The 16,680-nt window shown below is 50.2% G+C and overlaps 1 protein-coding gene across 1 annotated transcript in view; it reads left to right on the top strand.

Annotated features, from left to right (window-relative positions):
• The window catches only part of PLXNA4 (plexin A4), a 408,926-nt gene that overhangs the window by 138,530 nt on the left and 253,716 nt on the right, over window positions 1–16,680 (top strand). The gene's annotated exons all lie outside the window — the stretch shown is intronic.

The raw sequence follows: 16,680 nt of genomic DNA, 5'->3' as shown, positions 1-16,680 counted from the left end.
AGCAGAGAACGGGAGGGAAGACCAGCCCTGATCAGATATTTTGTTATTGATCATTTCAGGGAGGAGTGGAATTCTTTAAAACCCTGTGCTGTTGCAGAAGGGAGGCGTGATGGACAGTGAAACAAATTGCGCAGTTTTCCTTTTCAGCATTAGGTTTTATCGAGGATTTCTCACAGCTCGCCTCATCCCTCTGGCTCCGTTCTTGTCTCTAGGAAAATCAGATAGAAGTGTGACTGGGATTCTGGCCGAGAATCTCTGCAGCCACTTCCCTGCTCTGCGCAGGGACGGTTTGCCAGTCTGCACCTGAGATGGTGGGGGCGGGGGGGGGGATGTTGTGTGTCCTGCAGTTTCTGCAGCAGCAGGACAGATGGGTCAGGGTGGGCGTGGGCGGAGCAGGGCCGAGTCCTGACTTCACATTTCCTGGCTGCGAGAGCTCGGGAGGATCCTTCACCTTGTAATCTTCAATCTGTTGGGAAAAGTGAAATGAAACAATGCACATATTATGCAACACAGAAATATGGGCTCGATGTAACTGTTATAGAAGTGAAAGGAGATCACAGAGCCAGACGAGCTCCTTCAGTGCTGGGAATGCGGAGCCCTCAGTGCGGCTGCTTTTATCTTGTTACTGACCCTCCTTGGATGGTTCCAGTTCACACACAGGAGGAGGCTGGAGAGGAGGAACACAGCCCCGGGGGCTCGTAAGGAAGCCTGAGCCACCCCAAGGACCTGGAGGGGTGGGGATGATAAATGTTCTTCATTTGAATCCCCCACCTGACCCACTGTAGTCTCCCCACTTTTCAAAGAGGTCTGGCTCTTCAGGTGATAGGTGGGGGGCGTTGCTTGAGGGTCTCGCTTTCGGCTGTTTCCCCAGGTGCTGGGCTTCCTCATTCGTCCATCTTCTGCGGTGTGCAGAGTTCTTAACCGTTCTGATCCCCTGTTTGGTGGGGTGATAATACCCACTCTACAGGGTTACTATGGGGATTCGGCACATGGGAGGCCAGGAGCTCCTGGAACAGGGCTGATTTCTTGGAAAGCACGCAATGAATGCTACTTTCCTTCTCTTTGTGAACCCCATCTCCAATAATTGGCAACTGAATGTTGGACTAAGCACATCACGAATTACCTTGAGCCATAAAGGAGAAAGAAAGGAAACGAGAGCCAAGCCGTTAGATAGAATCAACATGAGCCCACCTCCAAATGGGTTTCTGATGGACAGCGAGGATGGGCCCTTGTTACAGCAGAACGGCTGCTCGAGAGAGTGCGGACGCACAGGTTTCGGGAACAAATCTAACCCTGTGTTTGATCTCAGCTTTAGGACACACCGGCTGTCTGACCTTGGGAGCATCACGTGCCCTCTCTGTGCTTTTTTAAATACGTGTCTCTGTGCAGAAGGATTACATGTCATGGCGGGTGATTCCTCACTAGATGCTAATTTTCTCCCCATCCTCCCCTCTGAGGTGGTCGATCAGTTCAGTCTGGGTAAGGCTGAACACTCTCGTACCTGAAAGCCTTTGAGTCACACACATGCACGCCCACGCGTGGCCATGGGCCCTGGGGTCACTAGTTCACCCTGGCATCCCAGCTCCCAGTGGGGCCCCGCCTATGGTGAGGACTCACAGTACTCGGGGACCCACTGCATGCATCAGTTCTCGAAGTGCTAGCATTTGTCTGTAACCACAGGCGTGTGTTTGACAATGACAGTGAGGGCTCAGAGCCCTTTGAAGCCCTTGCCTCATTGTGAGGAAGGTTTTAGGGGCATTGTTTGTTCTGCTTCACCTGCAGGAGGCTGAGGGACAGGGAAAGACAATGCTCGCCCAGGTCTCGGGAAAGTGGTGGCGTGCTTGGCAGGAGTCCCAGGCCCTGACCACGGTACTCTTTGTAGTAACTCAATTGGTGTCTCAGAAACGAAGTTCTGGGAGTGACCTGCGGATCTCCAGGGTTCGTTTGAGGCACAAGGAACCAGACTGCTACCCTGGAAATCATTAATTGCGCTAGGAATAATAATTACTATTATTCTGAGCACTAAGGTCTGTCTTTGCATCTTTCATTTTTACGACAGTCATATTTCCATTTTATAGATGCAGCTCTGGTCAAAGCCTTTAGCTAATAAAGCGAAAAAGCAGCTAAGATTTAAATTCAGGATGTCAGCCCGAAGTGAAGCCTGCCACCTCGCCCTGACACCACACTAAGTAAGAGAAAGAGGGAGAACAGGATTGGGAATGTTCTAGGAACAGAGGAATGAGGAGGAGATGCAGTGAAATCCATCTGCGATATTGCTAGGGGGAGACATGAAGCATTTGCTTAAATTTCGTCCCATGTTCAAACTGGGAAGGGCGCATTTAGGCTTTTACTTCCTGCCTTTTTTTAAAAAAAATCTTCACTCGAGGATATGTTTATTGATTCTGGAGAGAGATGAAGAGAAAGAGAGAAGCATCAGTGAGTTGCCTCCTACATGCACCCTGACCAGGGACCACACCCAGGTATGTGCTCTGACTGGGAATCGAACCCGCAAACTTTTTTGGTGTTCAGGATGATGCTCTAACCAATTGAGCCACCCAATCAGGGCAAGGACCCACTTTTTTTTTTTAGATTTTATTTAATTATTTTTAGAGGAAGGAGAAGGGAGAGGGAGAGAGGGAGAGAAACCTTGATGTGAGAGAAACATCTATTGGTTGCCTCTCAGACGCCACCAACTGGGGACCTGGCCCGCAATCCAGTCATGTGCCCTGACTGGGAATTGAACCAGAGACCTTTCGGTTTGCAGGCCAGCACACAATCAATCCACTAAGGCACCCTAGCCAGGGCCGGTCTTACCTTTTAAATTTAATGTTTTCTTATTCAACTTTAAGAAAAAAGGAAATTCTACCTTGACTGGTGTGGCTCAGTTGGCTGGGTGCTGTTTCACAAAGCGAAAGGTCATTGGTTCGATTCCATTCAGGTCACATGCCTGGGTTGCAGGTTTGGTCCCTGATTGGGGGCATGCAAGAGGCAACTAATTGATATTTCCCTCATGCACTGGTGTTTCTCTCCCTCTATTTCTCCCTCCTTTCCCTTCTTTCTAGAAAATAAATAAATCAAACCTTTAAAAAATGAAGAAAGGCATTTCTGACGCGTGGTACAACATGGATGAACCTTGCAGACATTATGCTAAGTGAAAGAAGCCAGCCACAAAAGGACAAGTACTGTATGGCTCCACTTACCTGAGACCTAGAGTGAATTCCCAGAGACAGGAGACAGAATGGTGGTTGCCCGGGGCTGGGAGGAGGGAGGAATGAGGAGCTGTTGTTTAAGGGGTACGGAGTTTCAGTTCTGCAGGATGAAAAGAGTTCTGGAGATTGTACAACAATGTGAGTGTTGTGCACTGAACTGTACTCAACTATACACTTATACATGGTTAATATGGGCCTGGCTGGTGTGGCTCACTGGATTGAGTGGGGGCCTGAGAACCAAAGGGTCACAGGTTTGATTCCCAGTCAGGGCACAGGCCTGGGTTGTGGGCCAGGTCCCCAGAAGGGGGCGCTTGAGAGGCAACCACACATTGGTGTTCACTCTCTTTGTCCCTCCCTTCCCCCCTCTCTAAAAATAAACAAATGAAATCTTTTCTAAAAATGGTTAAGATGGTAAATTTTATGTTATGTGTATTTTACCACAATTTTTAAAAAAGTGAGTGCCCTTGTTCCTATTCAGGTACTTGGCAGTGAAGAGCCTTTTGTTTGGCTGGGGCACCTGGGGTGATTTTAGGTGAGTGGATGGGGCAGTGAATGGCCACAGCCTGAGGGCAGGTGCTGGGGAGCGCCTGGGGGTAAGCCTGGGCATAGATTGTGTCCATGAGCCAAGAGAAGGTCTGGAAAGAGGAGAGGCTCCCCTACCCTCTGCTGGACCAGCAGCTTCTGGAGTCTGTTGGCTCCCAGTCTCATGAGGAAGATTAGACAAGCACAGACATATTTCAAGACAGTTTGAGAAGCCCGTGACACAGAAAACGCATTCTCTCTGAGGAAACTGTTGGGTGGGGTGGTGGGGGTGGCAGATAAGGACTGTTAATTAAATATGTTAGAACTCAGACTCTAACACAGAGGCACAAATCAAGATGAGCTTGACCTTGACTCATGGGCGGCTGTGGCAGGGGTTGTCGGGGCTCCCTACTCCCCATCCCATCGTAGATGCTGAACCCGTGGGAGAAAGATGGTCAGCATGCCACCAGCTTGGCTGTCACTGTGTGGGCTACATGCTAGCAAACCATAGCCCACAGGACAAATCTGAACCACCCCTGCTTTTGTCCAACCCATGAGCCAAGAATGGCTTTAACATTATTTAATGGTTTACAAAGATCAAAAGACAGGTACTGTTTCACAACATGGGCAGATGATATAAAGTCTGAATTTTAGTGTGCACAGGGAAGCTTTTCTGGAACGCAGCCACGCCCATGTACGTGCTGCCCAGGACGGCCCTCGTGCTGTCGCGGCGAAGTCGAGTATGAGAGACCCAGATAAGGGATGTGGTCTGCCCAGCCGAGAGTGTGTCTCCTGGGGCTTTTACAGAAAAGTTTGCTGACCCCAGTCTAGCCAGAGCACTTTTTCAAACGATAGGTCGCAAGCCATCAATCAGTCATGAATCCACTTAGTGGAACATGATCAGCATTAAAAATTAAAAAATAAAAATAAAAGAATGGGCAGAAAATGTCAGAGTGCATCACTTGTTGTCAGGCATTTTCCTCTTTAAAGATTTTTCTCTTTCCTTAAGCTCTTATTTCAATTAAATATGCATGTGTGTACTTGGTCGTGATGGGAACTATTTCTCTTATTTGTGGGTCTTAGTTAAAAATGTTGACAAGCTACTGGTCCTGGTGAACCTAGGAAATTCACTGCTGTTCCCCAGGAACCTGGAAGGAAATCTGGACGCGTGCCTCTCAGCTCCCTCTGCTTGGGGTGTGGTTCTCTGCTTCTGCAGCCCAGGCTCCAACTAGGCTGCTGGGTACAGGGCTCTCTGCCGCGTTTCTCTCCCCAAGGGCCCATGTGCCAACCACGGCTGATGCCTGATCCCAGGTATGGCTGTTTCCCTGTTTCCAGCCGATTTCCTCCCACTGGAAGAGGGAGGTTTGCATTTTCCCAGAGGGCGATGAATGAGAAACGTTCACTCTTGGGCAGAAAGGGAAAAACAAGCAACGCCTTGGACCAAGGACACCGAGCTCTCTTCCTGGCCTTTTCGATTGACAGCTAATACATAGTGACGAGTGAGGGACAGCTCTTGTGCAAGGTGACAGGAGGCAAGATCTGAGAAGTCTTTGTGTTTACAAACATATTGCCGAAAGTGTCACGGGTAGAATTGCAAAACATCAATAGCGATCGATGGGAACGAATCATTGTTCCCGGCCATCCAACAAGAATGGAAATCCAGGCGTGGAGGAAGGGAAGGGGAAGAATCTATAGAGGATGGAGTCACCGTCACAACCCTCTCCTCACGGCCTCCCTCCCTTTCTTACGCTTTGTTCTTTTTCCTTTCCCTCTGCGACTCACTCGCTCATCACTGCCAATTTTTCTTTATGCAATAGGAGGAAAACCATTGATTTGTACAAGAGCCGTAGCCTGGGCCTTCGAGGCAGAATTAGAGCAGAACTACCTGCTTGCCTCTGCCTTCCCCCGGCTGTGCCGCGTGTCTGTTGAATTTCAAACAGCCAGTCTGTGAACGAGTGCTTAGCCAAGCTTCATATTCTCAAAGCCATTAATCATAGGTATCCTCCATAAAGGCCTTAAACAACCAGATAACAAAGGTCATTGATACAATGCTCTTTGTTTGAGGCAGACTCTTCCAGGCCTTAAAACCGAAGCTGGACTGGGTCCATCTTGATTCAAAAACTTTTGGAAGGCCAAGGAGGTGTGTTTAGCCAGAGGCGTTTGACCCTCGCATCACGGTGGAGAGCAGGTTGCACTATCCCATAACTCAGGAGCAGTTGATAGGTAAGGATCACAAGGATTTGAGGTGACTATGCCAAAGAAGTCCCAGGGACCTGCGTGGCTGTCTGGGATGGAGAACCTTGGGGGTGGGATGAGTGAGCCTTGATGGACAGTGAGGAGAACCCTTCTTCGGGCCAGGTCACTGTAGGGGAAAGGGCGTTATCTTTAAAATAAGATAAAGTAACCCAAAGCAGCAGCAGGATGGTGCCGGTTCCAGGCTGCAGAGGAGTTGGGGGCCCCAGCATCCAGAGGGTGGAATCACCTGGGTATCTGGCTGTGGAAGATCACTAAGAATCTCTCAGTGCCCTGAATCTCTCATTCTAAATCATCTCAAAAAATCTTAAACATAAAGAACAATGGATTAGCCCTGGCTGGCATAGCTCAGTGGATTGAGCGCGGGCTGCGAACCGAAGTGTCACAGGTTCAATTCCCAGTCAGGGCACATGCCTGGGTTGCAGGCCATGACTCCCAGCAACCTCACATTGATGTTTGTCTCTCTCTTTCTCCCTCCCTTCCCTCTCTAAATAAATAAATAAATAAATAAATAAATAAAAATAAAATCCTAAAAGACTATATCTCTTAAAAAGATAAGAACAATGGATTAAGGGAATTTCATCCCAATAAGCCAAAATGACCAAGAAAGAATTTCGAGGGAGAGTATCAGGCCGTCACAGAGGAAGCAGGGTCACCAGAGTACCGAAGGAGGCAGATAGGGGACCCAGCAAGGAGGAGCACAGGGACCCGAGGACCAAGGAGCAAGCCAGCCTTCCTGTGGAGGAAGCACTAGCACACCTGGTATGAGCCAGTGTCAACGGGTTTAGTGCTGACGCATTCATTCATCTTATTCTCCCTCCCATTGATTCATTCACCCGTTGTATTGGTTGTTTCTTATATGCCAGGCGTTTTTCTGTATGTGGGGAATTCACATTTAAAAGACCCAGAAATAAAACCTCCACCCTCAAGGAATGTGTGAGCTACATACAGCATTACCTCATTCCTTATCTACCAAAGTCTACACCCTGAATTTCTCGTTTTGTCTCAAAATGACTTCACCACTTAAATGGCTGAATACGTAGTCTGAGGGGACGTCATGGAGCAGGAATCTAGGAAAAGGCCCAGGAGGCCCAGGCTCAGGGCCTCCGAGGAGGGTAGTGAACCTGGAGAAAAGGATGCACAAGAGAGGCTTCGCACGAGGGGCAGCCTCCGCTGTTCCAGCTCTGGCTGTCCGAGGCTCCCCCGCAGCCCTGGTCGGCAAGTGAGATGTCAGGAGGATGGATTGTCCTGACACAGTGACATAGGTAATGATCTCTGAGGCCACAGAGAAGCGGGGCTTCCTGTCGAGCGGTCATAAACTTAGCCTAACAGAGAGCCTGGATTCCCAGTGCAGGAATAATGGCAGCCACCAACATTCCCGTGGAGATTCGGCCTCTTCTTTGCCCTGGTAGTATTAGCAGCACACGCCCACTCTCTAATATTGGGCTCCGAGTTGCAGTTGAATTTGTTTTACATTCTGAAATATTTTCCTTCCAGTGGTTTGTGGAGAAGCACCTGTGCTTGTGTGAATAGCAGTGTGGGGGAGGGGGAAACTGGCCCCAGTCCGTAAAATGGTTAAAGAACTTTCAGATAGGTGTCATCCATCCATCCACCCATTCATCCATCCATCCAACCAACCATCCAATTAACCAACCAATGGAACAAACAATGAAACAACCAACCAATCAACCATCCATCCATGGGCATCCACTGGTTTCCCTGGGAAGTGTTTACTGACCGCCCACAATGTGCCCTAATCCACACCTAGGGACAGAGTTGGGATCAGAGTCGCGCTTGGAGCTTCTCAAGCTCCAGGTCGCCATTTATCTTTTCAGTGGCTGCTCTTTTTCAAAGACCCAGCTTCTCATTCTTGGACGGCCTGTGCCCTCACAGATGGGAAGCTACAGCGATTGGGACAATGACAGCTATTGCTCCCACGCAAAGTTGCCTGTCAGAATAGTGTGAGACTATGAAGATAATTGCCGCAGGGTACACAGCTCAAGAGGGGTTAAGAGTGACGACAATGGGAAGGACCCAGGGTGACAGGCTGGGTGGGACAGGAAGGGCCCTGGGCGGAACTTGACTGTATGAACTGAGGCAAGTGGCTTCCCTATTGGTTACTGGCCTCATTTGTAGAAGGAAGGGGTTGGACATTCCAGTCCTTCTGCGATGTGGAGACAAGTCTCACTGGTTGATGACACCACCCTATGGATCTGCGTTTTGCTGCCCTTTGCTCACTTCTTCCCTTTTTGCCCCATTTCTTTCCCTTCCGAGATCTGACCAGCTCCCAATTCGATGCAATCCTTCCTCCAGCTGGTTTTCCTGCAGGCTGTTCCATTTTGCCAGCATTCTGCATTACCCTGTAACTCAGGGCAGTCCAGCAGGACTCTTGGTGATGATGGCGGCATTCCTATCTGCACTGGCCATTGTGGCAGCCCCGGCCCACACTGACTACTAAGCCCTTGAGATGTGGCTAATGTGGCTGAGGAACAGGGTCATATATTTTATTTTAACTTAAAGCATGTACCTCGTCACTGCCTTATTGGACAGCACAGCTCTAACCTCTTCCTTTCATTATTGTGTTTGTCTAGTTCTTCTTCGAACATAAGTTCAGAGCTCGGTCATCTGTGGTCAGACTCCCTTAGTTCAGATCCTGCAGGACCACTCACTCGCTGGGGGCCTTGGGCAGTTGACCTAACCTTTGCAGACTTCCGTGTTGTCGCCTGTACAATGAGGGTGCTAATAGTCCTGCCTGCTGGGATTGTCGTGGTTATTAACTGAGACAGTGAATGTACCACGTTTAGCACAGTGCCTGGCCCTCTGTAAATGTGAGCTGCGAGTGAGGAACGGGGAGGAGGAGGAGGAAAAGGAGTGAGGATGTGTTTCCATCTTTTCTTGTCTGTTAGAGTGAAGTCTTCAGGACTGAGACTATCTAGTGTTGAGTTATAACTGCTTAGCATATGGAGACGACACTGTCTCCCAGGGCTCATGAGTGTCCTTTTTATTTGATTCCCCTTCTCTTTGCCCAGCTACCAGTTCTCCTGATGCCTCTAGGCCCTGCCCCAGACCATATACAAGCCTCTAAAGAACATTGACCCTGATGGGAGCTGAGTGACTGTGACCCCACCCTCTCTGTCTCTCACACACACACACACATGTGTGCACACACGCAGTTCTTATAAAGCAGACAGACCTAGGATTTCATTCCTTCAGACACATCTGTGTCTCCTGTCTCTGGCTCCTTTTTCTCTGGGCGATGGGGAGCAGGGTGATGACCCCATTAATTCCAGGCACACCCTGGTTGCTCTCCAGGTCTCCAGCTCCCTTTGGACCTCCCCTCTGGCCAACTCGATCTCCCAAGTGACATCTCTCAATCCTGCCCCAGGAATCAGATGTCTAAATAGCAAATGAAAGATTAATGCCAGTGGCCAAGATTGGGGTGTGAATAATTTAAAGGGCAGAATAAGAGCCAGCTCCGCTTACCGACAGGGCTGCGTGGGCAGAGGTCAGGGAGAGGGTAAGGGCCAACTCTGGGCCAAGGATAGGCAGCTGTGGATTCCAGTGAACTGCTCGGGGAGGGGAGTTGTCCTTCGTGCTGGGAAGAATCTGTAGTTACAACCAGAAAGTGGGTCCTTCTGCATTCTTATCAACACAAGGGGTTGTGAGATTCAGGAGACATAGGGGCAGTTTTCCAAGGGGGCACCACGATTCCATGGACGTTGTAATGCCAGGGCCCACCCATCGATGCACACCCCGCCACCGTCATGGTGAGGGCCCTTCTCACCAGTGTCTCTGTTCTTGTCGCCACTTTGGACCTGTTGGGCTATGGGAGGCCACATGGCTGGGACATTCGGTGGAATGTCTCCTAGGGACATGGGATCAGAGGTGAGGATGGACAAGCAGCCTGGCGTTTGTGCATTGAGCAGATATTTTGCACACGGCGGGGTTCTTGTCAGGCAGGAAACCTCTGTCTGAATATTTCTTCTCCTCTCCCTACCACCTTGGTCACCTCTGCGCTGCCCAAGCCTCCTGTTAGGTTTACCACAGCCTCTCCTCTGATGGTTTGGGGTTTGATAAATATTTTCCCCTCCGGAAGTCTTTAACAGTGCAGCAAGAAGGTTACATGATGGATTCTCCCCATCACTTAATTGAAGCCATAAAAAATGAAAAGAGAGCTTCCAATAAACCAAACCATTACTCACTGGTGGATAGAGAGGGGATCCCAGAACCGGGCCCTGAGAGGCGCAGCTGGGAAGCCCTCCAGCTGAGTGTCTATTATGATTATTAATCACAATGGCCACAGGGTTCACTGGCACAGAGCTTCTTAATGAACTTGGACTCGTGTCCTTACAAGGTTGTAGCCATTATAGCAACCAGGGCCTTTGCGTTTCAAATCCCTGAAGGCTTAGGATGGATGTCTAAGTGGGTGCATTTGTCCTAGTGCTTTCCAAAATTATGAGATGTGAGTTGTTGATGTAGGTCTGAATGGTAGAAGGGAGGGAGCTACCTCGTGGTGATGGGGAGTTTCAGGCGGTGATCAGCAGCGTAATTACCTGTATAGCTGGTGGCTGGGCGCACGCTTTCCTATGCCTGGTTAATGGCTATCTGTTGTGTATGGGGCAGTGAGAGTTTTGCCTGTGGGTGGTCAATATGTAGGTAGGAGGCAGGTGTGTTAATGATAGTGGATATATATACATCAAAATAGCATCATCTCTGTAAGGATTCTACGACATTTAGGTTTCAAGGTAGATTACAAGTAAGAAGATCTAGAGTTTTGTTGTCCAAACTAGAAGAGTTTTAAAAGTAGAAAGGGATGTTATTAATGTTGCCTAGGTCACTCCCACAAACCAGGGCTGTTTCAAGCAACTGAGATGTGTGGTACCTGTACTTGGGGGGCACTGTCGGATTGCTTAGGTCTATTTTCCATTTGCTTGGACACTCATTGAGCTTCTTTGGCAGGTGAGTCTGTCAGAATTAGAGCTTTGGGGGGTGGGCAGAGCAAAAGGGTTGCCTCTCTGGTGGCACGCTAATCACTGGCCTCTGCCCCGTAGCAGCCCCATGGCGGGGAAGGCAGCCCCATCTACCCTTCCACAGGCGTGTAGTGCCAGTGTTAGGGATTTCCTGATGCGGTGCCCATGTCTTGATTCCTGGGGGACTTTGGCACCCACTCTATGAACCCTAAGTCACTGGAGATGGGAAGCACAGCCAGCGCACCTGTGGGCTGCAGCCTTGCTGCTCTGAGAGGCACAGAAAGGGCCCCGTCCAGGGCATGCACAGTGTCACAGCCTGAGGGTCTGCTTGCTGTGTGTGCCCCCAGGTCACAGTGTGGTGAGCAGGAGCCCAACTCCGTTCTGTTGTGGTTCGGCCTGTCCTACATGTGGCTGGGGTCTTGGTGTACCTCTCTACATGGAGTCAGGGAAGAAGAGTGTCGACTAACAAGCGCAGAAATGCTTGAAACAGTATTTGGGATGAGCTACGTATGAGAAATGTCCCTTCTTTTTCTGTCTCCCTCCCTCCTTCTCTGCCCACCCCTCAGCCCTTCGTTTATCAGACGACTCTGCCTCCCCTGGGCCTTTGTTCCCCAGAGTCACTAGTTCCTGTGTATCAGCAATAGTTTTCCACCTGATGGTACCCTGATGTTTGGGAGGGAAGGGAGAGGAAGCCCCACCCAAATCTCAGCAGGTGTCTTTCCCCACAGAGAGGCCTCTCTCCAGCGTCCTGGCTTCCTTCCCATCTCTCCTGAGATCGGCAGCAGGCAGTGCGCTCCTAGGGTAACACCTACAAGTTTTCTGTCCCAGCTGCTTTCTCCAGAGGAACCTCCCACCTTCTCCCCGAAAACCAAGAACTCCCCAAGCCACAAGCAAGTAGCTGTAAATAGAAATGAATCCATCTGCAAAACCTCAACACGTCACCTGATCCTTATCAGTGCCTCATAATCGCCTGCAAGGAAGATCTTATTATATTAAAAAGCCATTGCCCTTTAAGCTGGTAACACTAATAGATTCTGTGTGATATTCATACCAGATTTAGCTTTCAACACATGAGATGCCATTCCTTTCCTACTGCCTCCGTCTGAGCCCCTTCGTGTTTGCACAAAGCTCCTACAATTTCAGTTGCCTGCAAGGTCTTTTTCTGCAAGATGATAAGATCCATGAGGGTATCTGTCTTGTTGAATGTTGTGTCGCCAGTAGGAAGAGTGGCTGGTGTACAGTAGGCATGCATTTTCATGCATGTCTGTCCAATTCCTTCCTCCCTCCTTTACTCCCTCAGTCCCTCCTTCCTTCTCTCCTTCCTTCCATCCTTCCACAAATGAGCCAAGTTCTGGAGGGGGAGATGACAAAAAAAAACAATAATAAAATAATGTCAATTAGTTATAAGTGCTTTGCAAGAAACAAATGGGGTGTTGAAATAGAGGATAATCAGGTTGGGGTGGAGAGGTCTACTTCAGCTGGAAGGTGGTGATATCCTCTCTGAGACCTAAATGATGACAAGGTACCAGCCACAAGCACAGGTGGGTGGAGAGCTTTCTAAGCAGACGGAACAGCTCTACCTGGGGTTGGGAAGTGGGGAAAGACTGAAGCACCTTTGAGAGCTTGGGAAAGGCTGCCTGTAGATAAAACTTCATGAACGGGGGCCTTTGTTGTGTGCAGAGAGGGAGGGAGAGGCTAGACCATTGCAGAAATGTTTGAGGTAGTCAAGGCACTCAGGGATGTGATTGATAGGGGAAATTTTGGATTTTTAAAAAAATATTTTATTTATTTATTTTTAGAGAGAAGAGAAGGGAGGGAGAGAGGGAGAGAGGGAGAGCAACATCAGTGTGTGGTTGCCTCTCAAGTGCCCCCTACTGGAAACCTGGCCCACAACCTAGGCATGTGCCCTGACTGGGAATCGAACGAGCAACCCTTTGTTTTGCAGGCTGGTGCTCAATCCACTGAGCCACACCAGCCAGGGGAAATTTGGATTCCTTATTCTCTAAGCACAAAGATCCATGTGATCCAGAGATGGAATGGCTGGGAAGTCTGGGGTGTGGAAATGGGAGAGAAGTGAAGGTAGTAAGGAGTGAAATTTGAACAAGAGATGCTGGGCAGTGGGTGGGCTGCCAGAATTTCTCAGTCTCCTTTTCTGCTCGAACTTAGATTGACACATCATTTGCTTGTGTCTTCCACTGCTCTATGTTTATAAAGATGATACGACTACAACCAGGGCACCCGGACTCAAAGGCCTCTTGCTCAGATTGCAACAGAACTGGAAATCAGGGCCCGGCGAAAGCCTTGTGATGAATTGCCAAGACCCAGGGTTCAAAAACAACCACCATCACAACAATGACAATAGCAGCTGTTCTTACCTCTGGGCCCTTTGCTGTCAGTAAATTGAAAGCAGTTTCAGTTTGAGATGGATTTGGTGGCGAGAGCCACACCCATCAGAGGTCCTCCCTCCATTATGGGGACCTAGTTGGTGATGAGGGGTTTCGGGGCCCCGGGCCCAGACTGGGTGGCGAGGCTCCAGGGCACAGTCCGATGGGTGGGACTCGCCTCACAGGGCCCGGGCAAGGGCGACCTGTGCAGAGCATGCTCAGCTCCCGGGGAGCTGGGCCTTCATCTCTGCGAGGGGAGGAATGGGAGAGCTGTTTGGACAAGGGGAGCAACCCCTTAATTAGAAGTCGTATGCCCCCCTTCTCTGCCGGATCGGAATACCTTTAAGCAAAAACATATGAGCACCAGTCTGTTTTGTTCATTCTCTGTTTCTAAGCATTTCCCCGCGTTCAAACCCTCTGTGCTCTTTTAATCCACGGCCGCCAGATCACATCATGGCGAACGGATTTGGGGTGAAGGCCAACGCAGCAGAACCTTTTCTGCAGGATGCTGCCGAGGCCTGGGGTTCGCCCCCTGGGCTGTTATCTCCTGGGGCTAGAGTCAGGGGGCTTGGCTCTCAGGGGGAGTCCCTGCGTGGCAAGGACGCCAGCCTGCAGCGAGGGGGTGGACAGACCGGTGATGGAAAGACCTAGAGTCCAGAAAGGTGCCTGGCATCTTCTCCACCTCCTGATGGAGGTTTGTAAAAGTATCGGGTTGGCCAAATTGTTTGTTTAATGTTTTCCATATGATGGCTCAAGTAGTGCTTAGCTGTCTTTAGCTGTATTCAAAACAATTTTGTTAGATTGTATTGTGACAGCTGTCATATCTGTGCATTTTAAAAAAAACTTATCAAAATTGGTGAATTTTTTTGTGTAGCCATTTTAATACTGAAGATGGAAGAAATATGCAACATTTTTGGCATATTATGCTTTATTCTTTCAAGAAAGATAAAAACTCAGCTGAAATGCAAAAAAAAAAAAAAAAAAAAAAAAAGATGTGCGCAGTGTATGGAGAACATACTGTGACTGATCGGACGTGTCCAAAGCAGTTTGTGAAGTTTCCTGGTACTGTTGACATTGTGGCCAAATAATTTTTTGCCGTGGGCCTATCTCATGCATTGGAAGATGTTTAGCAGCACCCCTGGCCTCTACCCACTAGAAGCCAATAGTGGGAGATAGTCGACATACTCAAAATATCCAAATCAATGAAGTTATTGGTGAAAATGAAAAATGTGTCTTTTATTTTATGGAAAAACTAAATGTACTTTTCGGCCAACCCGATATAAAATAATGGCGGCCTTCCCCCCAGGACCGGACGGTGGTGGCTGTGGCGTGAGCGTGTGGGAGAAGGCAGCCTGGAAAGACAGCAGCTTTCTTATCAAAAGGCAACACTTGGATCCCCCCTCTCCCCATGAAACCAGTCTCTCTGGTCTTCTTTGCATAAACTTTTCTCCCACTTATGGAGAAGGAAGTGCAATCCCGCCGAAGCACTTCTCCACTCATTGGAATGGGGGCGGCAGTCCTCCGACTCCCCCTGCCCCCGACTCTGTGCAGGGGGACAGGCTGGGCCGAGGGCTGTTCTCAGTGTGCATATGGCAGACGGGGGGACCTGAGGCCGCCTGCTCAGCATCTCCGTGCCTCCTCTCCCCTTAGACAGGGCCAGGAAAGGTCTCTCCAGGTCCTTTGCCTTCTGAAGAGGCCGTGGGGGGAATGCACTTGCTGCTCCGCAGCTGCTGGAAGAGCTCAAAGGGTGGAACTGCGATGCCCATGAGATACTATGGGGCAGGCTTACTCAGCCTCCAAACTCACTCTGCAAGGAGGAAACGCCAGCCCTGCTAATACATTGGGGGTGCCAAGCAGAGGGGCACAGCCCCCCTTGCCCCACCTGTTTGTGCCGCTTCTCATCCTCCCTCCCCAGGTGACAGGAGCAGCTCAGTGATGCAAACCACAATCTGCCCTTATCACTGTTAAACCACTGGGGTTGTCGCCTATAACTCTCCCCTAAAGGATTTACAGCCTGAGCTCCCCTCAACCCAGTGGGCTCAATTCAGGAAGAGGGAGCAGGAGACAGGAGACTCAAACATTTCACCGCCAAGGGCATAAAGCCTAGCGCTGGGTCGAGATCCTGGAGGTCCCCCGCTGGGCCAGGCATGAACCCTGCAGGTGATGGATGCTTGGCAGGTCCTTGTGAGGCGCCCTAGGGGGAGAGTGAGGCCCGCTGCGGCAATGGGGGAGGCGCCGGAAGGCAGTGGTTAGCTCCCAACAAGCGTGGAAATAGTTCACTATTTTAACGGCCGTCCTTCCTGGTGCATACTGGCTCCGCATCACATCCAGGAGCAAGGCGTGTTTTCCCCGGACTGTGGGAAAGGTGGCCAAGGTCGAGAGCAGAGATACAATCACATGCAATTATGCAGCGGTGGACTCCCACCTGGGAAGAGACCTGAGTGGTCCACGCACCTCTCATCCAGGGCAGGGAGCTAGTTCAGTGTGTGGCTTCTCCTCCTTCTTCGCCCCTGCGAGCCATCTGGGGGCTGGGAACTAACGCAGAGGGACAGACTTCAAGGGGCGACGGATAATAATACCTCTGAGGAAACGGGGCTCAGAAACACGACAGACACAGCCACACAGTTTAAGCTCGAAACATGAAGACAGTTGTGGGGGTGGTCGGGGGGAGATGTCGGGGAGGCCGCAGGGGGTGAGGTGTGTCCTGCCACCCCAGGGCGGGTCATGTCCGCTGGCCCAGGCCCTGGGCATCAGCTACAGTGGCTCTCAGATGGAGACTCAATGCCAAGGGCCCGCCTCCCCCCGCCCCCCACCGCCTCGGCTCCTGGCTGCATGCCCAGCTGCCGGAGACCCCCTGCATTTGGCTATTTGGCCCCAGTTGTCCAGGCCCGAGGACGTCACGTCGGCCCGTTCCTGCCCTGCCTGTAAAAGAACAGCTGCCTCTTCCAGAGGACCTTCTAAGTCCTCTGCGTGAGGATGATGATAGTGTTTTACTCGTGAGATGGTCACGCCTCCCTGGCCCCTTTGTGAGACCCTGTTCTCAAACACAGGGGGATCCGGTTTTGAGACAGAATGTTAAAGCAGGATGGGTGTTAGAGACCATGTGACCCTACGCTTGTACACAGATGAGGACGAGCTGGGGGTGGGGGAGGGGCGGACAGGGGGAAAGGTCACAGAGCTCCCCTGAGGTTCCTGCGGAGAGGGTGCTCGACCTTCTTCGTCTCTGTGACGTACATCTGGTTCAAAGTTTGAAGAGTTTTTCAAGAAAAGCACTAGTTTTATTTGGAAAATGCAGAAACGTATGAAACAGAAAAGAAAATGCAGAAATGTATGAAACAGAAA

Source organism: Phyllostomus discolor, chromosome 10, assembly GCF_004126475.2.
Source record: "Phyllostomus discolor isolate MPI-MPIP mPhyDis1 chromosome 10, mPhyDis1.pri.v3, whole genome shotgun sequence".
Taxonomy (NCBI): Eukaryota; Metazoa; Chordata; class Mammalia; order Chiroptera; family Phyllostomidae; genus Phyllostomus; species Phyllostomus discolor.
This window is presented reverse-complemented; position numbering and strand designations above follow the sequence as displayed.